At 40.2% G+C, this 27371-nt stretch overlaps 1 protein-coding gene across 1 annotated transcript in view; it reads left to right on the top strand.

The window, feature by feature from the left end:
• Asxl3 (ASXL transcriptional regulator 3) overlaps positions 1-27371 on the top strand; it is a 106080-nt gene that overhangs the window by 56003 nt on the left and 22706 nt on the right. The gene's annotated exons all lie outside the window — the stretch shown is intronic.

The raw sequence follows: 27371 nt of genomic DNA, 5'->3' as shown, positions 1-27371 counted from the left end.
TTGAAGATGACATGAAAAAATAAAGACTCAAAAATAAGCAAGGGATAATGAGGAATGGTGTTTGGACCTCTACATCAGTGCACACATTTAATTCTTTTCATATTTCTAATATCTGAAGGCAGTTACAGGAGTAACCTAAGGTAATTTGCTCTAATGAAAGGTTGTGTCTCCAACAGAAAATTGTCAGTGGATTGTCTGTTTGTCCTGTATAAAATTAGCTTTGAGTGATGGGGGCCAGCATTAAACACTTAAATACAACTTCTGCTTTCTGAAATGTTCCTCAGGATGTAGTATCTATAATAGGAGCCCATTGCAGAAAATGTTCCTGGGAAGTGTTTATTCTGCGGTTTCCTTGTGGTCTAAAGAGACTATTTTGTGCGTTGAAGGAAACCCATGCCCATTGATGTGTCACTACATATATGATTAAGATGTCTCTTGTTAACAAAATAGTCCCTACTATTCACAAGTGCCAGGCTCCTTCTAGGTCAAGCATGGACTTGGTAAACATGTACTTCTTTCTGAATTGACCAGAATGACTCTTGTGAGGTCCAGCAGATTTCCTGACAAAAGCCACTTCCATGGCAATGTCTGATTCAGCATCTACTGAAAATGTTCTCAGTGGTACCCATTCACAAACTGAATATCATCCGGAGAATTCATTTATTTTACAAATCAGTTCTACCATAGTGGGCTGAACAATGTGCTAGACATGGGGATATTCTGTTTTATGAGCTGGTCATGACTTCACAACTTAGCAGAGAATATACACTAGGATTTGCAGAAGTGCACTGAGTTCCTTTGAAATATAAATTAGAGTAAGGAGGGGAAGAAGAAGAGAGAGATTGAGAGAGAACAAAAGTGAGAATGATATATTTATCTGGAAGCAGCTTTGATATTTTGGAAGCTTAAGATCCCAAAAGCAAACATAATAGCACTTAATCCGCAGTAAATTATACTTAACCACAAGGACACATGCTTTTCCAGTCTGAATGGTGGGAACAGGCATCGTTCAAAATTCTACATGAGCAAAGGTCACTGCTGACTATCCATTTCAGGCAATTCTTGCCCAGTCTTTCTCTGTAAATTCTACATATCATTTTATCTGGAAATCTCAATAACATGCAATAAGGAGCGAAGAAAGATTATTTCAAATCTAAGAACACTAGCTTTCTCATAAATAAAACTCTGCAAACATATTGTGCGGGGGGTGGGGGGGAATCCTTCAGCATTTTGCAGAAGAACTCATGAATTTTCCATCCAGAGCTATCTCCTCCTCCTGTGAATGTTAGTTACCCAGCACTCACCTTCATGCTTCATTTGTCGCAGTGAATGGATGCTGCTGCTCTCTGAGCTAGGTAAAGCTGAGAGAAGAATGTGAGCTGTGTTTGGAGTGTATGTGTCCATCCAAATCCATGCTTAAACCTGAACCCCCCTGTGATGACAGTATTAAGGGTAAAAGCTTTCAAGGAAGTGATTAAATCCCGTGGATCCTGCCCTTGTCAGTGGGATTAGTGTCCTTGTAACTGAAGCCACAAATCTTCTCCACCCTTGGACTTACTCTACCAAGTGACAACCAAGCAACACAGTGTCTTCCTAGAAAGAGATCAGCCTTCATCAGACTCCGTTTTCACTGGTGCCGGGAGCTCCATATCTAGATTCCATAACTATGAATACATTTATATTCTTTATCTGTTACCTTGTCTCCGGTAGTTTGTTGCAGCAACACAAATGGATAAAGACAGAAGGTTTTTAAATTTCAACATATATATAACTTACATTTTAAAAATCACTTGTATTTTAATAAACAAAGCTTGTCTGAGGAACAGAAAAGTAAAACAGCCATACTGGCCAGCCTTATAAGCCAGGCCACAATGACACACATCTTTAATCTCAATAGCCACACCAGCTTGACATAGAAACACACCCTTAATCCCAGAACTAGAGAGGATTATAAAATGGGAGGAGACAGCTCTCACACGGTCTCATTCTAAGATTCCAGGAGGCAGAATCACTAATTTTGGACTGAGGTTGAGGTAAGAGCCAGTAGCTGACTGCTTTGCTTTTCTGACCTTCAGGTTGAACCCCAATTTCCGTCTCTGAATTTATATTAATCATGCTTCACATGTTAGCTGTAGCGGTTTGGATGTTGAACTACCATTACGGGTAGAATTTAAAATAATTGGTGCCACTTATACATGTGCATCAGTTAATACCATAGATCCAGCCTGGGGCTGTAATTCAGTGGTAGGACATTTGCCTCGCCTGTGTGAAGTTTTGAGTTCAGTCCCCAGAACTAAACAGAAACATTTGGATATAAATGGCATGGGTTATAAAGTAAGAAGATGAGGTGACTAAAACCTGAGCCTTCTACATCTTAATGACTGCGTAAAGGTAAATGACTTTTCAAAGATGACTGAACAGCAGCATCCAGGTAAAGTGAAGTAGAGGAAAACCAAAGAGGCATTGCTGAAGCCAGGAGAAGTGATGTGGCTCCAGAGGGGCATGCCCTCTTTAATATGCAAACTGTGGATTGAGCAAGGCAAGGGCCAAGAACTAGCACTCACCTCTCAACAAAGCTGGCTTGTGATCTGAACTAGCAAGAATGATTTAGAGCTATTATGAAAGAAAACAGAAAGAGTACTTGGAATAGAACTCATTAATCTGAAAAAGCATGGGGGATAAAATAATAGTTTCTGGGTTTCTTATTAGGTACATTGACGGTGTTGTTTTAATAATTGCTATTATAAAGGGGTCTCCTCTTCCACAGTATGTTAGTTATATTTGAAGTTATAAAAATGTCCTCTTTTACACATTTTACTATGCCACTGATAATTCTTCCCTGCTTTTTATTTTACATGTCTAAGCTTTCCAGATAAATAAATAGCACATAACTTACTAAGAATTATGGCTTTTATCTATTTCTTTCTAATTTGTGTACTTTTTGAAAACCACTTAATTTATTTGATAGGAGAGAATTCACATGAGCATTCAATAAGATAAAGACACTAATCCGTTCTTAAGGGTGGATCCTCATGACTAATCACCTTTTCAGAATACCATTTCTCAGGTGTTAGAGTTGGCTGTTCTTCCAGAGGCTCACGGTTCTATTCCCAGCACCCACATGGTAACTCACACCTGTCCATAACTCCAGTTCCAGGCAGTGCCATCTTCTGGCCTCCATGGGGCGCTGTACATACGGGTGCACAGATATGCATGCTCTCAAAGCATCCCAACACATAAAATTTTAAATTTAAAAAGACACCACTTCTTAGTATCACTGCAACAACTAACTTTCAGCCTTAGGATTTATTGTTTTATTTTTGTTTGGGAAATGGTCAAACTATAGCAGATGTATAGTACCCGTTGATCTGCCGTCAGTGTTATTGTTTCTTCTATTTGACTGTTCTGATTTAGTGTCCAGCTCCTCTAGACATTTTGCTTATCTTACTTTCCAATCTAGAATTTCTATCTGCTTGTCCATTGTAGCCACTACCTCAGTATCGCCGCTTCATATACTTCATGGGATACCATTATTATGACTGACTTAGTTAATCATGTCTTGTTTTAGTTATTTAAAATCTTTTTATATGTATGATGTTTCACCTACATGTATGTGCACCACATTTATACCTGGTGTGTGCAGAAGCTAGAAGAGGAATCCGTGACCCTGGAAATGAAGTTTCAGATGGTTGTGAGCCACCATGTGGGTGCTGGAACTAGAACCCAGGTCCTCAACCCTCATCCCCCCACTTCCTTATCTTTCTGTCTCCATCTTTGTTTTTAAAACAAAGCATTTAACATTACGCCATGTAGCCCACCTATATATTGATGCCTGACCCCATACCCAGGACTGTGGTCATTGCTGTTTTCTTATTAATTTCATTTTAGTTTAATTTTGTTTATGTGTCTGTATGAAAGTTTGACACCTGTGTGCAGATGCTGACAGAAGACAGCAGTGGGTGTTATAGGAAGCCCTAATCTACCCTGTATGGGTTTGGGGGATGGACCGCTGGCACTCTCCAGGAGCAGCAAGTGCCCTTAGCCACCGAGCAACCTCTCCAACCCTTTTCTTATTATTTTCTGGAGATTTTCTTGGACTATTTTAGTACCGTGGGTTTCGTTGGTGTGTGCAGGCTGGGCCTTTGCTTCTTCTTTTTCTTCTTCTGCTTTGGAGCATGTCCTGGACCTCACTCTGTAGACCAGGCTGGCCTTGAACTCACAGAGATCCACCTGTCTCTGCCTCTTGAGTGCTGAAATTAAAGGTATGCGCCACCACCACCCAACTCGCCTTTGCTTCTTAGCAAGTGCATAGCTGTGGCCTTTAGCATGGTCTCCCTAGCGCTTTCTTTGTCCTTGTATCTGATGCTCGGTTAAATAATAATAAACAACTATGGTAGACATAGTGACTACCTAAAACCTTCTATCCTCACAAAAGGAAAATGTTCCTTTTGCTTTTAACTTTCTTTTATCCTTATTTAAAAAGACTTTTTAGGAGTTTGATTATATCTGTGTGGAGAGGTATAACAGTTAGTTTGTATGAGGTTGTCAATAGCCCCACTGTTGTTTCATCTGCCATTCACACACATTGTAATGCTGTCAATCATTCTCTTTCCTTGGCAACCAGTGGGTTGATAGGACTGTGCTCAAGACTTTACAATCCTCGTTGATATTATATACAGTTCTTAGGGTCCATTAATTGCTGCCCAATTACTTTATTGTCTTCAACAGTGCTGGGGTTCACGTTCTATTTAAGTAAGTTAGGACTCTTTTGCTTGATGATTCTGGGATCCACCTTGTGGTGGCTCAGATGCCAAAAGGCCTCTTCTCGGTCATCTTTAAAAGAAAGTCACTGGCCTGTAGTTTAGATTGCTGCTCTCAGGGTGTTATCGGTCTCCTGCTGAATGTTCCTCACTACAGTGTCATTGGATAGTGCGTGAGCTCAGCCTCTGCTGTATAGGGCAGAGGCTCAGCCTCCCCTGCACACAGTGCAAGCCCAGCCTCTACTGTAGAGCGCAAGCTCAGCCTCCACTGTAGAGCACACGCTCAGCCTCCACTGTAGAGTGCAAGTTCAACCTCCACTGTAGAGCACATGATCAGCCTCCACCCTCCTGCATGCCAAGAACTAGCTTTTCAGGGGACTTTAGGAACTGTAATTAAGGAGATTTTCTTTCTGCACAGGTCACTGCTGTAGAGCTAGGCAAGGAGTGACACCGAAACTTAGAGCAGGGATTTCCCTGGGGGAGACAGTCTTTAGTTTGCTCAGTGTGACTTCCTGTATTGTTAGTCTCCACTACGTGAACAGTGGTATCTAGGACCCCAGAACTAAAGGAACTCCATGCCACTTGACTGAAATAGCCAACATGTTAGCTCCCATGCCCATGTACTGGAGTTAGGATGAGAAGGGTGGTTGGAAGGCTTCTCTCATTCCCTTGCCCTCTCTCTGCATTGCAACTGACCCGAGTCTTCTGAGCCAAGTCAAGCCTGGCCCATGGGAACCTGCATGGCAGAGGGTGTGGACGACCGCTTGTGGATGCAGATTACAATGGTTACCAAGACATAGCAGGTTCTTTGACTGTCTCTCCTTCTTCATGTGCTGTGTGTAGCCTCTAAGTGACTGTTTCTTAAAATAGTTGTCACCCCAGCCTAGTGTTCCTCATGCCACCAATCTGCAAGTCAAATCCACTCCCTTTGGATTTTTCACGTCATATTTTATTTTCAGTATCAAATCTTGGTTTATTTTTTTCTAATAGTATGCCAGAGCCATTTGTTAAATAAACCACCCTTTTCTCAAAAGCAACTTAATAATGCATGCTTATTTTCTATATGTGCAGTAATGTAGTTGGTGTTCAATATTAATTTTTTTGAAAGAGACTCAGAATAGCATCTTATTTCTAAATAAATCCATCCCAAACTGCTTTATATTCTCTCTACATCATATTAGTTTATAGTTTGCATTCAGATGTCACAAAGGAACATTCCAGTATTGCTGGTATATTTTATATCATAGAAACTTCTAATATGGGTTATTAAAGAATATATAATCTAAAAACAAACTCAGAAGTGTGACTTCCCACGGTAAGTACATGCATGAATACTGTGCTGTTTTGCTCTGAGAAGAACATTTTTTCCAGTTGTATATTTATTGTATCATCAGTGGCACTGATTTTGAGGGCAATTTTCTATTTTTTTCTTTCTGACAACATGATATTCCTATTACATTTTCAGTAGGCACACCATAATTGTACTTTGCTAATGTTAATTCTTGAGCCTATTAGTTTTGTGTTTTCTTTGCTCTCAATGAGGAAAGAATTAATAAACAGAGCAGTGCCTGAACACATCGGGAAGGAGAGTCAGAAATTGGCATGGTAGCTTATGAGAGGGAAGCTTGCTGCCATTGGCGATGAACCACGTCAGAAAGCTTAGTGGTACAGGGAGGTTTTTCTTACATAGAGCAAGCTTGCATCTGGGCTTGACAGATTCACCTCTTTACTTGTGTATTCATGCTGAAACCTGTGTGTTGTTATTAGAGGAATTAAATAAAGGCTAAGTGAATGTAAGGAAGGGCGCCTTGATGGAAGACCGAAGAGAGGCTTCCAGCACTGAGATTTCCCACTTCTACAAATCTCTTCTTGGGAGCTTTTCCAGAATGGCGCTTTCTGTACCCTGTGTTCTCATTTAAATTCTACCTCTAATGCTCTCTCCATTTAGAAATTCTTTTGAAAGAAAAGCAAATTTAAAAAAAAAAAAGAAAGGAAAGGAAACAAAACAAAAATCTATTAAAGCAGGATAAAATGAACTAATCTATTATGATGCTGAGTTTACTTGGTGAGGTTTGTGGCTTTTACTAGATCTATAAAAATAACTTATTTTTATGTATAAGTACATGTGATTCTTAAAGATACACACTTTTTGATTTCTGGATATTTTAGATACCTGTGAAACTTTTCTGTCACCGAAAATGAAGTAAGCTAATAACAACGGTATTAGCTTTATTGATTCAGATGTCTGTTTTAGATATATTTCTTTAAGAAAAAAGGATTCTAGGATATCATATACCAACTTTAGACAGGCTTGTGTTCCAATTTAGAGAATATGTTACAATAGTTTTTATTTAATTGAAAATACGTTTGTGCTGAGCATGGTGGTACACACATTTAATTTAGAACCCAGGAGGTAGACAGACAGATTTTTGTGAGTGTGAGGCCACCCTGATGTACATAGTGAGTTCCAGGAGACAGCCAAGGATACATAGTGAGATTCTGTCTCAACACAAACAAATAACAACCACCAAAAGAAAATATTTTCTATGTACCTAACATGTATGATAATTTCGTTGAATTTAAATCATGATCAAGTTCTATAAACTTTTAATTTATACAAATGAGCTATTTTACACCAAAACAGTTTTAAACTCTAGATGTTTAGCTTGCTACCAAAGAACAGATAAATGTATACATATTAGAAGAAAATTAAGATTTATTTTTGTTTATCCATGTAAATACGAGTATGTCTGCTTGGGTGTGTGCCCCCTTGGTGAGGGCATCTGTAAAGGCCATCAGATCCACTGATATTAGAATTACAGGGGCTTTGAAAGCCATCTGACCTGGGTGCTGGGAACCAAACTCAGGAAGAGAAACAAGAGCTCTTAACCACAGAGTTTTCTCTCCAGCTACAGAAATGTGTTATTATTTAATGTACGTTCTGTAAAGCTAAAACCTTCTACTCCTCCTAGAATTATGGTCCATTTCCAACACCAGAACATTCTGTCACTCCTGTCACAACATAAACACAACTGCCTCCATTTGTAGACAACATTTATACTGCTACCAAGGCAGTCCGGTCCTTCTTGTGAGCTTGTCACATAGAGGCAGCTCATCTGCTCTGTTCATTTTCCTTGATTGTGGTCCTTAGAGTTTTCATAGACACTTTGGAAGAAGCTTAGAATTTTCCATGCAAGCTTATTTCTATTAGAGAAGCCATATACCATAGACCAAGCTAGGGGAGAATTTAAACTTAACCACAGTGCATCTAAGAAGCCATGGATTGAACATTTAGATTTTCCATCATTTCTCTCAATGATATTCCATAGTTCTCTTGGGGTAGGCCTTGAACTATTTTAAAATCTGTCCCTATGGATTTGTTGAGTCCTTGTTAGTCTAAGTTGTTCCTGGGTTTTGTTACTATAGGCATTAGCTTTGAACATTTATTATTTTCTAGGGCATTTTTAATTCATCTACTGTATTGCTTTCATTGGTTGAACAAATAAACTACCTTGGCTTTTGATAGGGCAGAAATTAGATAGGCAGAGTAGACAGAACTGAATTCTGGGAGGAAAAAAGCGGGGTCAGGGATTGCCGCCATGGAGCCAGCCACCAGGTCAGACATGCTGAATCTTTCCCTGTAAGCCACTACCTCGTGGTGAACACAGATTATTAGAAATAGGTTAAATCAAGATGTGAGAGTTAGCCAATAAGAGGCTAGAAATAATGGGCCAGGCAGTGTTTTAATTAATACAATTTCTGTGTAATTATTTCGGGTATAAGCTAGCCAGGTGGGACAGAACAAGGGGCCTGCTCCTCCCTACTACAGATTGTAGTGGTGCAGGAAAATTGTCTGTATTCTGTCAATGCTGATTGGCTAGGCAGGAAGTATAGGTGGGTCAACCAGACAGGACATAGTGGTTGGGTGGGGTGATGAGAACAGGAGAATTCTGGGAAGTAGGAAGCTCCCTTTTTTATAGTCCTGCCCAGACCACCAAAGAAGCAGGATGTGACCTGCCCCGCTGAAAAAGGTACTGAGCCATGTGGCTAACATAGATAAGAATAATGGGTTAATATGAGCTACAAGAGCTAATAAGAAGCCTGAGCGAATGGACCAATCAGTTCATATCTAATGGAGACTCTCTGTGTGATTTTCTTTGGGACTTGCTGGCTATGGGAACTAGGCAGGACAGAAACTCTAACAAGCAGGCCCTCATGTTACAATCTATTCTAATAGTACACATGTTGGTTGGAGATTCTTTCAAGAGATCATTGTCACTATGATAATTGGACTTTTATTCATTATTTTAAGTTCTTGTACTTTATTTCACTATATTCAATATAGGGTTAAATAGAAGTATTGATACCTAAATTCCCCCACATATTTAAAAATCTTATTGTTGTTGTTGTTTGTTTGTACATGTGTGTATGTGTGATTGCATGTGCAGGTATGATACTGCATCCATGTGGACATCAGTGGGCAGCTAGTGAGGTTTTTTTTCCACCTTATGGATCCTGGGGATTGAACTCACACTGCCAGGCTTGGCTGCCAGTGACCTTACCTGCTGAGCCTTCCACTGGCCCCTACCACACCCTCCAGTCTCTGGAATAAGGAGTCTTATTTATTATCTTAACATGAATTCTGTTAATACTTTATATTATGAAATTTTTATTCCATTCCTAGTCCTTTTTCCACATTTAACCATAAATATTTTATGCATCTATTTGGATAGTTTTTTATCCTTTGTTATAAAACAGTAAGAAGGTCTGATTGTTTCTTAGATATTGAAGAACCTTCTAGTTCCCAGAATAAAGTGAGTTTTTCATGTCCTTCATGGGTTCTGGTAGTGAAAATGCTGACCTCTTTCCCTTTTCTATTAGTTTCTAGGTATTGAGGATTAACAAAAAATGCCAGGCAGGTTTTGTACCACTGAGCTACAAACTTTACTCTTTGTACTTTTTAGTTTGAAACAGAATTTCCCTAATTTATGCAGTTGTCTTAGAACACCCCTGAATTTTCTGCCTTCCTGCTTCAGCCTACCAAGTGCTGGGATTACAGGCCTAGACCAACAAGCATGTATAAAAAATTATATTTGATGCTGAGGTTTGTAGAATATTTATATTATATCATTCAGAATTTTAGAAGAAAAGTCACTTGAAGCATCACCAAGGCGCAGAGATTTTCAGAAAACTTGGAGATTCAGTTCCATCAGCATTTGTAAAACTTGGATATCTTTTGTTAAATTTAGTCTATTTGAAAATAATTTTGAAGAATTAAAAAAATAGCTTCATTGATAAATAGCTGAAATAAAATAAACCAAACATTTGAAAATGTATGAGTTGGTTAATGTTGACCCAGAACTCCACTCATGGAACCATTATCACAGTCAAAATAATGAGTTTATCTGTCTCACAGATGTCTTGACATCTCTGATGTCTATACTGAATTCTAGGCCAGAATCATCAGAGAGCCTACATCCCCATCTGCTTATGTCTACATTTTATAGTTCTATGGTCACTAGAGGATTCTCAGCCTCAACACTAACATTTTGTTCTAGATACTCCTTTGATGTGGGATTCAGCTTACTTTTCTGTGTGTAGTAGGATACATACTAGCACAGTTGATTGCTACCGACCAGATGACACCAGCATCCCCTTCCTCCACCCCTAACAGTCAAACATGTGCCCTAAACATTGCCACATGGGCTCTGGGGACAAATTCCCAAAGCTGAGAGGTTCTGAACTGCTCATGGGTACTTATATCTTATATTTTTCCATTTAAATTTATTCATTCAAAGTATTTTGTACTATTATATGTAATATCTTCCTAAAATTTCATTTCCCTTGAATGTTGTTGACATTTCTCAAATGAAATCACAATGTAAAGGCCCATTGCCTACTCAGGGAGATGGATGTTATGAAAACACAAAACCATTGTGGGGATGGCAGTAAGAGAAACAGAACTCTCTTTGTAGTCAGAGTAATGGTGTGTTTTGAAAATGGTTTGACAGCATTTATTACAGTTGAGGCTACGTTTGTGCCCTCATGGCCACACAAATCATATGTATCAAAAGACTCAAGCCACATTGCAGCAGATATACCACTGTCATAGCCAAAGCTTGAGGATCCACAAATGCCCATGAGCATCATATTAGATAAAACACCTTCTACACAGTATTCCTGTACTTACATGAACCACAGAAGCAATGAGCAGGCTCATCTTTGTAGCAATATGCAGGCATCTCATAAACACAATGGTGGCATAAGTGTTGGTTCGAAAAACCCATGCACCACATAATTTTATTTTGCTGAGGGTTTAAAGGAAACAAAACATATATGTGTGTTTAAATATAAAAAAAAATGCTACCTGCTCAATCTGTTTAATGTTAGTTGTATTTATGTGATTTCAGAACAAACCATTTAGTATTGGATAACAGATTCAGTACTCATCTCTGGGGAAGACTGTTCTCCCTCTATGGGGATTCCTTAGTTGACTCTAGTTCTTTGGCTACGGATGGGGGCCCCTGATATTCCCCGCTTCCATTTTAGCATGTCTGTTGATGCTGTGCTTCTTCGGGTCCTGTCTCAACAGCCATATTGTCAAAATAACTTCTTAAAAAAAATCTCAAGCTTTATTTCATTTAGATCTTCCATTTTTGTTTATTTTTACCTGACAGAGCAATTGTGTCAATGTAGAATGAATGCAGATATCATGGTTTCCCTCGAATTGACTTCTAATTAAGCTAAATTATATTTTATTTTGTTAACAGATGTTTATATTTGTTTTATTGATATGACTTCTCTACTACTTTTGAGGACATAAATTAGTTTTTATTTCTAATGTCCATAACAGGCGTTCATTGTTGCTATCTTTTTTATTCTTTATATGCAGATTTGATGAATATCTTTTCATTATATTTTTTATTTGATGATGTGCCATATGCCTAAAACCAAATATGCACAATCTTCTAAAATTGGATTGGCTTCCCAGTTATGCATACTGTTTATATTAATTGCATTATATTCATATTATAATGTGAGTACCATACCATGGATAATTCAAATTCCCAAATGATGAATTCTCCGCTTGTCAGAATATGGTTATTATTTAATTAAATGGAAGCAGATTTCAGTTATTGTGATAATGAATTGTGGCCTGGTAACTGATTTTTAAACAGCTTGAATTCTCACATCTCTTCCTCCCCTTTATTGTTTGAACAAAATTAGATGTTGCCTCGATTCCTCGCATGGTCAGATTGCTGCATGTGTCCTGTGGGTGAGAGCACATGGTGTCATTAGACAGCTGGATCTCAGTCAGGAAGCAGCATGGGTATCCAGGGTGAACCACACTGCATTGCTTCATATCCCTGCCCCAGGAGGTCCTCTGAGGGCTCATACTAACACATTTGCAGTACAAAACTTCTGTCAGAAAGCTTAAAATTCTACACATCCCTGCAGTTGCTGAAAAAATGGCAGTGGATCTATACAGCACATGACAGCCCACCATCCCTGTATTTTAATTCTGTGTGAAGTGAAGGAGCTCTGCCTGCGTCTCAGATTTCTAGTTTATGTGACAGATGATCCTTTAGGTATCATTTTTTGCTTATTAAAGTGAGATACTGAATTAAAATAAAATGCAAAATATTTTGGCTAGAACATGAGACTCATTTGTAAGCCTACAGTTGCTGTTGTCTTCCTAGAATTTTTATGTTCCTTAGACATATTTTTCATGGTATTTAGTCATAAAGAATGATTGTGTCTCTTTGTTTTACAGATCATCCATTTATTGTAAAAAAAATGTTGGCTTTAGAAATCTACCTTTTAATTAATGACAGAAATAGAATTTGAATAATAGTGTTTAATGATTTCTTTCCATTTAAAGGCAAATAGCATTGTAGTTTTAGAGTCTAAATGATTATTGCCCCTGGTATTTACAGTGACACACTTAAATAAGTTTTGACATTCATTAAGATTGCTTGCTTGCAGGCCTGAGAACGGAGATGAGATATGGAAGAATTTAGGTCACTGGGGGAAAAGCCAATCACTGAATCATGTTTTGTACTGCACAGTACTCTTCCATTCCACCTGTGTGCTCCAGTCCTAGCTGGCAAAATGAGGTTCCTTGTGACTGCTCCAAGACAAAAGCCTCCCTGGTGTCTCTTTAGCTAGTTCTCCCAAACATCCCGACTGCTTCCGATTATTATGAAATGTTTATCTCTGAGTATTAAGAAATGATTCAGAGCTTCAAGAAACTCTAGCCAGTCTTGTAACGGGGTGGGGGGAGTGGATAGGAGGTGTGCATGCGTACTTGTACATTTGCTTATTGGTTTGTTTCTTTGGTGCCTTTAGTTAAGATTCAGGTTACATTGCTGTAACAAAGAGTTCGCTCAAATGTTGTCTAAGACGTGGTGACAATTTTCCTCTAATACTAGCCCACAAGTAGACAGTGTGACCATGGTGGTTTTTTTTTTCCCCTGTCAGAACATGAGCTTCTTCTGAGTCTTCTCTCCTCTTGGTCATCACTGGCTATACTGTTGTCCTCACTTCTATAAGAAATGCCACAGTTGAGGCTAGGGAGATGGTTTAGTGGGGAAAGTGCCTGCTCCAAATACAGGATGCCTGATTTTGGACCCCCTATACCAATGTAAAAGCTGGGTGTGGTAACAAAGATGTATAATTGCTGTACTGGGGAGGGAGAGGCAGCCAAGTCCTTGGGGTTTGTTGTCCAGATAGTTATCTGAACATGAAGACCAAGAATTGGTAAGAGACCCTATCTCAAAAATTAAGGTGGAGAAAGATAGATGGAGACATTCAGTGTTGACCTCTGGCCTCCACATGTGCGTACATAGATTAGTATACTTGGACACATGTATGCATATGAGTTGATATAACACACGCAGTGGTGTTTATTGCAGTATCATTATTACCAATGAAGTTTTGCAAAAGTTTCTGAACATATGGCAAAGTACAGTTTTTTTTTAAAAAAATACAGATTACATTCATTCTCCTAACATTAAAATTCAGTATATATCAAACCATGCAGAACTCTAGTTTCTATTCTGGTTTCTGACCACAGCAGGCACTTTCCTTGCATGCATATCCCCTGAGTCATTTGGAAGGCATATGGTGCATGAGGCAGTTCCCCCTGGTGTGTGACTGTATACTCAAAACAGGTCTTTGCTCTCCCTTCTCTTTGCCCACCTTCACTGTTCTGAAACTAATCCCACGAATATTTCCAAGTGGCATTTTTTATTGTTCTAAAGTTTTTCTCTTGAAAATCATTGCCTTTTGGGTTTTCCGTAGGAACTCACTCTGGAGCCTCACGTTGTAGCATCCTTTGCATGTTTTATTACAACACCCAGCTCAGATGACCGCCCTTGTCAGCAGGTCACAGAATCACCCCAGTTATGCACTTGGCATTGAGCCTGTGTACACCTAGTTTCTTCACCATTTCCAATAAATGGTGCCTCTTTGAACCCAGTGACTCTTGCTGTCCTTTCTTCAGTTTTACTTCCATTTTAGAACTTTGGATCTGGAGGAAACATTAGAAACCTTGTATTTTAATTGCTTCCATATGGTCAAAACAACATGCCTGAGGACATGTGGTTGGTGCTAGCCCCCAGACAGTCCGAATGTCTCTCTTATTACCCCAATATTTCCCTGGAAAAGCAGACAGATATTTTTACTGTGTCCAAGTTCCTTCCCAGTCAGCTGTAGACCCTTGCCTTTTCTTCTGAGTCACAAGTCTTCTCTGGAAGCATGACAGACATGTCCCTGGCCCCTCTTCACTCTTCTATTACCTCCTTTTTACTGGCCTTTCTATCCATATGGCGCACAGTGGACTCAGAGGACCTACACCTGTTTATTTGCGTTGTCTTGTTAATGTTGCCTTGAGTCAGTTTTATTCTGAGAAAGTTGAAACCTTTTCGAGTCTCTGGTCCATGTTTTGAGAACATGTTTACATCAAAAGTTGTGACTATCAAACTTAGAAGCAGGTTGAGTGAAGCCAATAAAATAAAGGAGGGCAGTTATCACTCATAAATTCCTTTACAGTTCTTACCGCAGCTCTTGAGTAAATGACCCACGTGAGAGCGAGGGTCATGTGATGTCACTGATCAGTCAAGTCTGACTTCACATCAGCTGAGCATGAACACATGAGTAGCTTGCACATCCCCCATGTCTGAATGTGTTTTTATTGGTCCTGGGTCTGTATGCGTCTACAGAGATTTCTTTCTTTTTTTTTTTTTTTTTGGATTTTTTGAGACAGGGTCTCTCGGTAGCTTTTGGTTCCTGTCCTGGAACTAGCTCTTGTAGACCAGGCTGGCCTCGAACTCACAGAGATCCGCCTGCCTCTGCCTCCCGAGTGCTGGGATTAAAGGCGTGCGCCACCACCGCCCGGCTTACAGAGATTTCTTAAGCTCTTGCTGTAATAATAATAATAATAATAATAATAATAATAATAATAATAATAATAATAATAAATATTATTATTATTAAAAACGAATTCTTTGGAAAGGGTCTCAGGTAACCCAAGTTGTTCTGAAACTTGCTCTGAAGTCCAGGATGGCCTTAAGGTATTGATTCTTTGAGTCTCACTCTGTATCTCTGGCTGGGCTGGAACTCACTGCTAGCTGTGCCAAGTTAGCTTTGAATTCACAGCAATTCAATTTCCTCTGCCTCCTGAGTTACAAAAAGGCACAAGCTACTATACCTGCCCAAGTATACGGTCAGCCTGAGCCTCCTGCCTCCCTCTGTCCTGCAGTACTGGGAATACAGGTATACACTTCCTCCCCTCCTCCCATTCCCCACTGGCTCCCACACTCATCTTCCTCCCTCCCCCTCCCTCCTTAAGAGAGGGCATGGAACCCTGCCCTATGGGAAGTCCAAGGCCCTCCCCTCTTCATCCAGGCCTAGAAAGCTGTGCATCCAAATAGACGAGGATTCCAAAAAGCCAGTACATGCAGTAGAAACAAATCCCAGTGCCTTTATTAATGACTTCTCAGTCAGCCCCCATTGTCAGCCACATTCACAGAGTCTGGTTTGATCGCATGCTCATTCAGTCCTGGTCCAGTTGGGTTTGGTGAGCTCCCATTAGAACAGGCACACTGCTTCAGTGGGTGGACCAGCCCCTTGTGGTCCTGACTTCCTTGCTCGTCTTCTCCCTCCTTCTGTTCTTCAACTGGACCTTGGGAGCTCAGTCCGTTGTTCTGATGAGGGTCTCTGTCTCTATCTCCATCCGTCGCTGGACAAAGATTCTATGGTGATATTCGAGATATAAACTCTTTTTTCTTAAAGGAATTTTGTTCTTTCTCCTGGTTTTGAAGCCTCAAGCTTTCCAAAGGTTCTTCCTAATCTTCAGACACCTGGGCTTGCACAGTTCTCCCCCCGCTGGGGAGCTTGCCATGCTGCTCCCTGCCCACCCTTTCCTTGTCATGTTACCGTATGTAAATGGCATTTATAGATTTCTCACATTGTATGCAGCCTTCAGTTAGACTTGAAGCCACAGAAGCTGGATGGAAGGGTGATTTGTTAGAGGAGGTAGGCCCAGGCTGACTTGTCATTAACTGAAAAACTCAATCAGACTTTGACATTGCTCATTTTTGTATGACAAAAAGAAGTTGCTATTGTTATGTTTAGTTTCAATAATTTTAATTAACTATTTGAAGACAACCTAGGGTGTTATAATTTAATTGTTTTACCAATAATTTACTTATATTTAAATTTTTATATATTTTATTCATATATATATATTTAACTATAGAACTTTAAGAAATTGGTAAAGAGAGCACTGTCAGGTCATAAAGAGGAGGGGCCAGGAGGAGCCTCTGTGCCAGGGATGCTTTGGATGAACCCCGCTGCATGTGATCGCACACTTCCTGGACCCTGCATGTGATGCCACATTTCCTGCAGAGGTTCCAAGAACAAGTGAAAATGACAAACAAAGTGGCATATGCACAGAGACCTCGTGTTTTCTTAAAATGAATCATTAGTTTGCACATCAGGATGCAAACACTTGAATAATGCTTGAATAGTGGTAATTCTGTAAATATTCAAGGACTATCCATAAGGACTGATTTTAATTTCACCATTATCAATAGTAGGATGCTCATTAAATTATAGTTTATAAAGATGCGTGCATTTAGTGCTTGACTGATAACATCTGTTCTAGGTCTGCAATTCTCTGGGGCTCCAACCAGCTATAGTTTGGAAAATTTAAGGTAACATTTCCTACAGTGAGCCTCTCATTCCTGAAGCTTATTCAAGGGAAAACCTCTTCAAGAACACCTTGGAGTTTGAGAAATGCTGTGCTTATTTGGCTAGGGAAAGCCACTGATCTCTCTCTCTCTCTCTCTCTCTCTCTCTCTCTCTCTCTCTCTCTCTCTGTGTGTGTGTGTGTGTGTATGTGTGTGTGTGTGTTCCCATGTGCACTTGAGGAAGTGCACACATTGACTTCATATATTTTCCTCGATTGTTCTGCTCCTGATTTTTGAATCAGGGTCTCTCAGTGTGCCTGGAGCTCACCCATTTGCCTGGGCTGTCTAGCCAGAAAGCCTCATGTACCTTCTTGTCTCTGGCTCCAGGACTGGGATTACACACAGGTTATTTACATGGATGCTAAGACATCTGCTTGGCCTCAGCTTTGAAACTTGTTGTCTCATGGAAGCCCCTTCTCCCCTCCGAGCATCTCATAAGTATGCTGTTCTAGGAGCAGTTTGGAGGAATGGGGAACTGGAGAAACAATGGTCTGACATGCTATCATTGAGTTAATTGCGGCATACTATCAAATGAGGTGATGTTCTCTATTACAGATGGAAGTAACCATTTGGATGCTTGTCATCGCCCCCAGTTAGCGTTTCATTCTGGCAATTTAAAGGTGTGTTTTGGTACTTAGAGAATGTTTACCTCTGTAAGATTCTTAAACTTGAACCCTTAGTTTGCTGTTAGTTTGCATTCTGACTTTCTTCATGGTTTTGAGTTTTCTTTGCGAATGGAATTTCTTACTCCAGCGAACATCACACTATCTTTGAAGTGGTAAGCGTGTGATAGATCATTTTGTGTACCACTTTCTGGTTGTGTTACTGTGGCCTGGGCCAGTTGTAAGAAATTGAGATTTTTCTGGGAAGGAGGGAATCCTATCTGATTGGTAGTAGAGTTTTAGAAATGCACCAGCCTCTACTCTACAGCCGTGTAGTGCCAGGACATCACTGTTTCTCCCCTGACTCCTCTTCTGGTATTTAGACCCTGTCTGTTTCTCCTGCACATGAAGAGGTAAGTGCCTGGTCATCTTATGTTATAGAATTCCTCTCTGGAATAACTAGTGGCCTGAGCACTGACCTCAGACCCAGCCGTTGTGGTCTGGGTGGTATTCTCAAGGTTAAGGAGCAGAAATTCAAAAGATAGCAATAGAGATCATGTGACCAGGGAGCAGTAGGTCTATTAGAGATTATGGAGGTGTTCAGCCCTCAGCCACAGCAGGTTACAAAGTAAATTCACTTAACAGTGTTTTTTTTTTAAAAAAAAAAAAAAAGAATTTTTTTTTGTTACTCAGTTGCACAGTTCCCACATGTGAACTTTGTGCATGAGAATATAGTATGTCAATGTCAACATTAGAAACACCTGATAGGCACTCTGACTGTGTTAGCTACATCCACACCTTATAGTTCCTTCAGGAATAGTTTATTTAGATTGCTTCTCATCTCCATTAAGATTCAGAGACATAGTTGAGAGCCCTGATATTGAAAAAATCACAAACCAGATTGGTGTGGTCGTACACACTTGTGATCTTGGCACACTAGAGGCTGACACTAGATAGCTGTTGGGAGATTGTGGCTAGTCCAAGCTACAAGGTGAATTCAAAACTATCTTAGGTTACATGCAAACCGTGATGCTGTTTTTGTTGTTCTTTAAGAAAAGGAAGACCTTTTATTTCCTCTTTCCTCTAAATTGTTCTAGGTTTATTAGAAGGAGGGTTGCCTTCCAGTTTCAAGATTACCTATAGCTGGTTGACTTCATTGGAAAACACAGATGATCCACGGTGGAGTGTTATATGCAGCAACAGCAGCGAGTGTTGGTGACATAGGCAGACACTGGAACTCATTTCTTTCTGTTTTCTCCTTCTTACTCCACAGAAAGGACAGCAGTAATAGTAACTTCTGGTACCTGTATGTTTTTTATAGGATCATTTAACTAAGGTACTCGGTAGACAGAATTATCCAAACACTGGGTTGTGTTTCATGATGTATCAAATAATGGCACATTTTAGATACACAGAAAGTAAGTTTATTGAATGTTTTTTTAAAGCTCCTAGCCTCCTAGAGGTTAAAACCTGCTGTTTATAACACCCGTCTTTGGTACGTTTGCCACAGGCCTTGAATAGCTATATTCTCTCCCAGTATTCTTTAAATGTGAAGCACACATACCCCCAAACAGCCCGGCATTCAGCAAATAGTGCCTGAGGCCTGAAAAAGGAGAAGTACTCAAGTAAGTTTTACTTGTCTGCCTGGAGTCGCCTCCAGCACAGCATGCCCCCAGCTCTGCAGCTTACGTGTGTGCAGACATCAGGACTCAGACATAGGCTGCTTCTCATGTTCTCATGACTCGGGGAAACGGACACCTCCAAACACTGTCTGTAAGGCCAGCTTCTTGCCCTTTCAGTTGGTTCCATTCTGGCCTTGATTTTTGTCTGCTTTGTCCCCTCTTTCAGTCTTCCCATTGCAAGTGTTTACCCTGTTTCCTTCCTCTCCCAAGATCTCACTCTGGCTTTTCATGATCCCCTTTCTAGTCTCATCACACACACACACACACACACACACACACACACACACACACACACTTAAATCTAGGTTCCTTATATGTTACCAGGTGAAGTGTTTGTTTTTCTGAGTCTTTGAAGCCTGCAGCTCTTAAAGGGCTACCCCTCTTCTTAGGAAAATAATAGTGTGCATATTCTTTTCTCAAATGACTCCCTTTCCTCTCTTCCCTCCTCTTCCTCCTCCCCATCCTCCCCTTCCCTTCCTTCTTCTTCTCCTCCTTCCACTTGTCCTCCTCCCCACCCCACCCCCATAAGTGTTCCTTCTCTTTCTTCTCTTTGACACCTTATTACCTTTCACATACTGTACTGTACTCCACCTCTGAACTGCACAGTCAGCCCAATGTTTACTTCTTACTTTGAGATGAAGTCTTTTCAGGGTCTCTTAAGCTGGTTGTCAACTCAGTCTGTATCGCAAATGCAAGACCACTTGAATTAGGTCATCCGGCCTCAGCATCCAGAACATCTGGGATGATGGGACTTTCCATCAGCCTGGGATGACTTTCACGTCGTGTAACCATCGCCACCCCCACTTCGTGTCAGTTAGAAACAAATTCTAGTTTCTTCATGCACAAAAGCTGAAGGGAATTACACAAGCTTTTGACCCATTAGATAAGTGGTTCTCAATCTGTGGGTTGTGACCTCTTTGGGGTTTAACGACCCTTTCACAAAGCTTACCTAGACAATTGTAATACATACTATGATTCATAATAATAGCAAATTACCGTTATGAAGTAGCAGCAAAAATAATTTTATGGTGGGAGGTTACCACAACAAGAACTTATTAAAGAGCTGCAGCATTAGGAAGGTTGAGGACCACTAGAGGCACGTAACAGTAGTACGGAGTGGCTGCCACACCCTCTAAACAAATTGTTTTATTTTTTATATAATTTTTTTGGAGGACAAGATCTCACTATGTAGCTGGTTTTCTCAAACTCACATTTTTCTGTCACAACTCCAAACTAAATAATTATTATTATCCTGAATTGTTAGATCAGGATGCACAGAGTTCACATGGACATAAAAGAAAGCAGACAAGCATCTCCAGAGGTAGACTTCCCTTTAATCAGAGCAGTGAAGGGCACCAGGTTCTTCTCAGGAGTAGTGACTGTGCCCTTTGGGCTCAGGGGACTTGGAGTTTATGGTGCAGAAGAGTTGGGACTGAAGAGTCCTTCAGTTAGTGAAGCACGATTAATAAAAGTGCAGGGTCAGAAATTGGGGTTCAACCTGAAGATACGAAAAGCAAAACAGCGAGCCACTGACTCTTATGTCGATCTCAGTCTGAAATGGCGATCCTGCCTCCAGGAATCCCAGAATGAGACTGTGTGTTGAGAGCTGTCTCCTCCTGTTTTATAATCCTCTGTAGGGCTGGGATTAAAGACATGTACCACTATGATTAAAGGCATGCAATGCCCAGATTTTATGGCAACTAGTGTAGCTACTGGGATTCACGGTGCGTGCCATTATGGCTAGTGGGATTAAAGGTGTGTGTTACCATAACCTGGTCTGTAAGGCTGACCAGTAGCATCATTTTACTCTCGGATATTCAGGCAATCTTTATTTATTAAAATAAAATTGAAATGCCACTACAAGTTAGCTCCTCTACAGTTATGAAGTGGTAGATACGATGGAGGGATACCTGCTGCATCCCAACAGTTCTCAGGTGTACACTGGAGAGATGCCTGCTGCATCCCAACAGTCCACAGATGTTATCAGTGAAGTCAACTTTTCTGTCAAAAACATTTCAGTCCACCTGAGGCTTTCATGTCATTAGCCCCTCATTATCTTCCTGAGACTGTTGTCCAGACCAGGGCCATTTGGGTGCATTTTGTGTGTATTTTTTCACTAAAACTCTGAAATAAATTGCTAGTTATTCCAAGTTAACTGGTGATGGAATTGAACTGCAGTGAGATGAATTTTGTGGGCTACAATTTTCCAGCCAAACATTATTAAAGCCACAGTAGCAAGTAAGGATGTCCTTGCTGCCATGCCTTCCCTCCTCTACCACACAGAGTCCTCACTGCCCTGAATTTTCCTAAGAAATCAGCCTTGGCCAAAAGGAAGAGCTAGAACAACTTTATGTTAAAGGAAAACACTTTAGTATCTTATGAAAGGAAGGCTTGTAGGGGCTAGATTCTGCCTTGATACTTGGTCTGAATGTTGGTGTCCCTTCTGCACAATTATGTTATATAGTATATATTATATTATACATTATACAGAATAATATAATATTTTATGTATCAATTTTATACATAATATTGCATGTGTTGAAATCCCAGCAGCTATGATGATGGCATTAGTTGTGACCTTTGAGAGCATGATAGAATGATAGATTTAGCTTGTTTGAAGTTAGACAGCAAAATGACACAGTAGGTTAACCAAGATGTGAGCCTTTCTAGACCCCAAATCTACAGATACTGTGATATTAGACCCTCTAGTCTCCAAAATCAAGAAATCAATTTTGACTGTTTATAAGCTTCCTGTTTGTGGAATTTTGTTATAGCCTTGAATACAAAATGAGACCAAGGTTGTTGCAAGCACTAAATTAATGGCAGTTGTTATTATTATTGATTCTAGGTTTTATTGTGCAGTAAAGGGAAGGGGCCGTTACTAAAATGGGGATGGGGGAAGCATGTGAAGTAAGGAGAAAGTATTTAATAAGCCACAAAGAAGGAAATAAAACCAAACCAGTGCCAGAGTCGAGGGTTTCTCCTAATGTCCGTTCTGCTCTGAGGATTTCTCTTGCTTTGCCAACACTGTATCTTTCTTTCCTTTCCTACTGTCAGGCCCAGGCTCTTGTGGAAACAGAAGCCGTCTGTCCATTTCATGGTTCCTGGCACGTAGTTGATGCTTATGAAGTGTTTGTTAAAGAAATGGGTGACTAATAGCTAGTCATTTAAACACAGCTGTTCAGAGTATTACAAATAGAAACAGTGACTCACTGGTTCGCACTACATTATACCATAACCTTATTTTATCTCTGAGAATATGAGCTTGAGTTTCACCAACTAGAACATTCATGTTCTCTTTAATGACTGCGTACATTGAAAGTCTGCTTTTCCAAACCCTTCCCCTCCCACAGAGGGAACACTGGAAAAAATTAGAAGAGACGTTGCCCTTTAATACATATGCACAGGCTGAGGGTGGACGTGCAGACCTGTAATCCTAGAACTCTGGAGAGAGAGGTCACAGTATCAGGGGACCAAGTATCAGGGGATCAAGTTCGTCCTTGGTTACTCATGGGATTCAAGGCCAGCCTGGATTACATTAGAGACCCAATCTCAGAAAACAAACAGAAGTTATATGTACACATTTTCATATTTGCTAAGATTGTTCAGATCTTATCGTCTGCTTTTGCTTCAGTTTGAAAGCACCGCTTCTCATAAATGTCTCTCAGATGGCCTCGAGGTGTGGCCAGCAGTGTCTACTGATACGTCCTGAAATAGATGCTCCATGAATAGCAAAGCAAACTATTCTAACGTTAGACTCACCTTTCAGAGGGCTTGTGTTTATCTTTGGATGTCTTTATTTGTTCTTACTGATTCTGCCACAGGCTGCCTTCCTTCTGAAGTGGCTGATGGAACAGTACTGACATTAGCCCATGGCGTGTGGCCAGTGAGGGCAGACTACTTATTTAAAGGGGGCTCAGAATATTACAAGAGAAGAGCAATGTCACTGGACAGTAATTATTGTTTCTGATAAAGCAGCTGGGGAGAGTCCCTAAAAACCCGTGCACGTTTCCTAGTGGAAACCTGGTAACTGAGCCCATGCACAGCGCAAATTTGAGCTTCTCCTTTGACATTTGTTTTCTAGGGCCTTCTAGAAGAGTCTTTCAGACTCTTGTCTCCATTGTTTGTACTAAAATTCAAAGCTAAAGTTATGAAAAGAATTTTGAATATTCCTGCTAAGAAAAAAAAATCATTTTCTCGGTCACGGAGGCCTACAGAATTCCTTTCCTATGTGTTTTGTCCCAAGGAATGGCCTTCCCAACATCTGGCTGACCATCTTAACAGAGTTGAATGCTTGGGCTGGGAGCTGTCATTTTAGCTAGGTGCTTAAGTTTACAATGTGAATTTTCACAGGGAAAACAAGTATGTGTGTCTGTGGATAATATATATTTATAAATGCTTGCATAAAGAGAATAAATACCCATAGGAATTTATACATATGGACATGTAGCACACATGCACACACACACACAATATTTTTTTTTATTTTGTGAGGAGAGAGAATAATTTCCCACAAGTCTATTTCCTGTTATGCCACCTGAGAACTGACAATCCTTTTTGCTTTTTGGAGCTCTTTTCAGATCTCAATAAACAGATGTTCTATACTGCTGGCCATGCCTCTGCCAGAATCCTTCTAGTTCAAAATGACAGCTAACCTCCTCCTGAGCACAGCAGATCTAGCTCCAACCTTCTCTGCTGAACTTTGTACCTCCTGAGTTCGTCCTGGTGTTGAGTGCCTATCACAAAGGCAGCAGGCAGTGGGAAGACAGGCAATCATCTCAGCAAAGAACAGGGGAGGCTTTTATTATGAAAATCAGCTCTGAAACTCTGTCATAACAATTATGACACAAAAGCTTTCCACTTTTCCATCTAAATGTTGATTTTCTTCATAATATTTTCTCTCCAAAGTTTCTCTTTTGTTCATTTTACTTTGATTTTGTGCATGTTTTAAATTGGGTGAAAGAATGAAAATGACATAACTTTAAAAAATTCTTGTATATCTTTATGTCTGTATAATGAAAATCTCATTTTAAAAAAGTTGCTTGCACATGTAAAGATTAAAAAATAATAGAAAATAATGAGACTGCCTTCCTTGAATTTAAATAATATTTTATTTGTTGAGAATTTCATCCATATGTGCAATATTTTTTTTCATATCTACCTCCTATTCCCACTTCCAACTCACCCATGGTCCCCTCTCCAATGTACCTCCCTCCCAACTGCAGGTCCTCTTTTTGTATAACCTGCTGACTCCAATTACTGCTGTCAATGTGTGCGTGAGTACGGGACTACCCAGTATAGCAGGGACAGCCTACCAGGGCTCATATCACTGAAGAAATCTGACTCTCCATTCCCAACACCCATCAGCTGTCAATAACTCCTTAGATAGGGGCTTCTTCATGACCTCTTCCCCCACCCATGCTAGAATGCTGACCGGATTTATCTTGTGCAAGTCTTATGCAGGGAAGCACAGCTACCAAGAGTGTATAAGTGTGACAGACCTGAAATATCCAGGAAACACTATTTCTCATCAGTCCCCAAACTTCTGTTTCTTCCAGTCTTTCTATATTTTCTTCCATGCTGTCCCCTGAGCTTTGGGAAGGTGGGCACAGGAGGAAGATGAACACTTGGTGTCAGTTACTCCTGGTGCTCTGGGCAGCTGTGGCTGTGTCAGCTGCTGTCTGTAGCCAGGTTTCACCTTGATGTCCTACAAGAAGAAAGAGTTATGATACCATTTTTTCAAAGTTTTTCTTCAATTCCATATGATTACATTTAATGTTTCATTCTGCCATTCTGGAAATATGTTAAAAAATTATTCCAAGTCCAGATCTTAAGATGTTTTCATTTATTGATTAAACAGGGATTTCATAAGAAGCACAAACATGGTCGTTTGACTTAAACGGTTTGTCTGCTCCTGACCTCACACATTGCTGTATGTAATTTTCCTGACTGTAGTCTCAGAAAGCAATTGTCCCGCAAGATACTGGTAATTGCTCTGTGAAAGGATTACAAGCTGATATGTTTTGTAGACAGTGTGTAACACATTTTTATGCATAAGAACTCATAAAAAATTCCAGGATACTAGAGAATGCTTATGCTAGGAAAATAAATAAATAACTACATTTAATAGTAGACACGAACAGTACCTGTTGAAAGAAAATTTTCTCTTAGATGCATTTACCTAAAGTTATCAACTATATTAGCTGTTTTGGAAAGCACAGTTTGGGGAATATTGGCTTTCTCTATATTTGAAAGTAATTATCAAACATCACTTGAAAAACATTCTTTAGCACATTCTTATCCTATTTCTGTATCCTATTTCTTTTAGTGATGCTTTTTCTCTCTCTTACTGGTGTCTTTTATGCTTCTTCGTGTATTTCTGAAGAAAGAAATTCCTTCCTGCAAGTAAAACCTGAACATATATAGTCAGTCTCCTGAGCTGTCTACATCCCACTGAGTGATCGGGTATAAAAATGAGAACTCACTCTTTAGGGGAAGAGTGTTCTCACTTTAATTCACACCAAAGTTCTTGACCAATACAATAGGGTGTAAGTGACTCAATGACAAGAGCGCAGAGCTCATTGCTCTCCAGCATGACACTGTTAGAATCCTGCGAGTGTCCCCTTGTCTAAGTTGCCTTTCCTCTAAAGATCATATTGATTGTTTTTAATGGAAACAACAGCTTGCACAGTGCTCTGTATACTATTTTGACCTAAATAATGCTAAATGGTTTGATGGGTGTTCGCACATGCATGATATACATCATCCCTCCCCTCACACCTGTGCTAGCACATCTTTAACACTCCCTCCCCTCACACCTGTGCTAGCTCATCATCCCCCCACACTCCCTCCCCCTACACCTGTGCTAGCGCATCATCTCCCCACACTCCCTCCCCTCACACCTGTGCTAGCTCATCATCTCCCCACACTCCCTCCCCTCACACCTGTGCTAGCTCATCATCCCCCCCACACTCCCTCCCCTTATACCTGTGCTAGTGCATCATCTCCACCACTCCCTCCCCCTACACCTGTGCTAGCGCATCATCTCCCGCACACACTCTTCCCCTTACACCTATGATGCTGCTTCCTCTATTTTCCTACCTGCTTCTGTGGTTTTGTTTCATTCTCTTAGAAGTGTCTCCTTCTCCCACATGCTTTCTATCATAAGCACTCTTCAGCATCCCACCTGATGCCCTCTTATGATCCGGTCATATTCCTTGGGTAGTCTCATATACACATTGCACACATGTTTATGATTAACCCTACTCTGCAAATAATTCCTGATTGTTCTCATTGCTCTCTTACTACTGAGATCTCTACCTTTGTTCATGGTGGGGTGGGGGTGCTTCCTTTTTCCTGGGAACAAACTCACTGACTGAACCTGGGGTCACTTAGGTTGGGAATAAGCCCTAATGATCCTTTTGTCTGCAAGGAGGGAGGGTTACAGATGAGGACCACTATACTATTCATCACCGCCTGTCCCAGCTCCTCTCATGTTTCTAATGAATTACAGCAATCGCAACATATTAATGATTCTGGGTAGTATGAAGCTATACTTCTCAATATGGTAGCCAGTTGCCAGCCATATAACTGCTCATGACTGGAGATATGGCTGCTTTGTGTTAAGATACCACGAACAGAATTACAACTGAATAACAAATAATTTTCAAAGAGAATATAAAATATCCCACAAACAATATTTAAAATGATTACATGTTAAAATAAAAATTTAAGTAGGTCAAATTAAATAAAATGCATTCTTAAAAATAGTTTCGTATTTCCTTTTTCTTTTGCATTGTAGAGACAAAAAATTAAATTCACACATGAAAGTTGTTGTATTGCTGCCAGATAGCTCTGTTTTACAGTATGTCCACACATAGAAGTCTGAACTGTCCCTTTCAAATACCAGATTTTATCATGACTGGCTTAAGGTCCCAAGGTTTCTGACTCCATTGGGCTGGGGCCTGAATGCTGTATGGAGTCCAGGGCTCAGGAGCTCCTGTTGCTGGCCATTCTGCCCATGGTATTGACTACCTCGCTCCCTTTCTTTCCTGCACCCACAACTCAGTACTC

This window comes from Chionomys nivalis, chromosome 14 (genome assembly GCF_950005125.1).
Source record: "Chionomys nivalis chromosome 14, mChiNiv1.1, whole genome shotgun sequence".
Classification (NCBI taxonomy): Eukaryota; Metazoa; Chordata; class Mammalia; order Rodentia; family Cricetidae; genus Chionomys; species Chionomys nivalis.
This window is presented reverse-complemented; position numbering and strand designations above follow the sequence as displayed.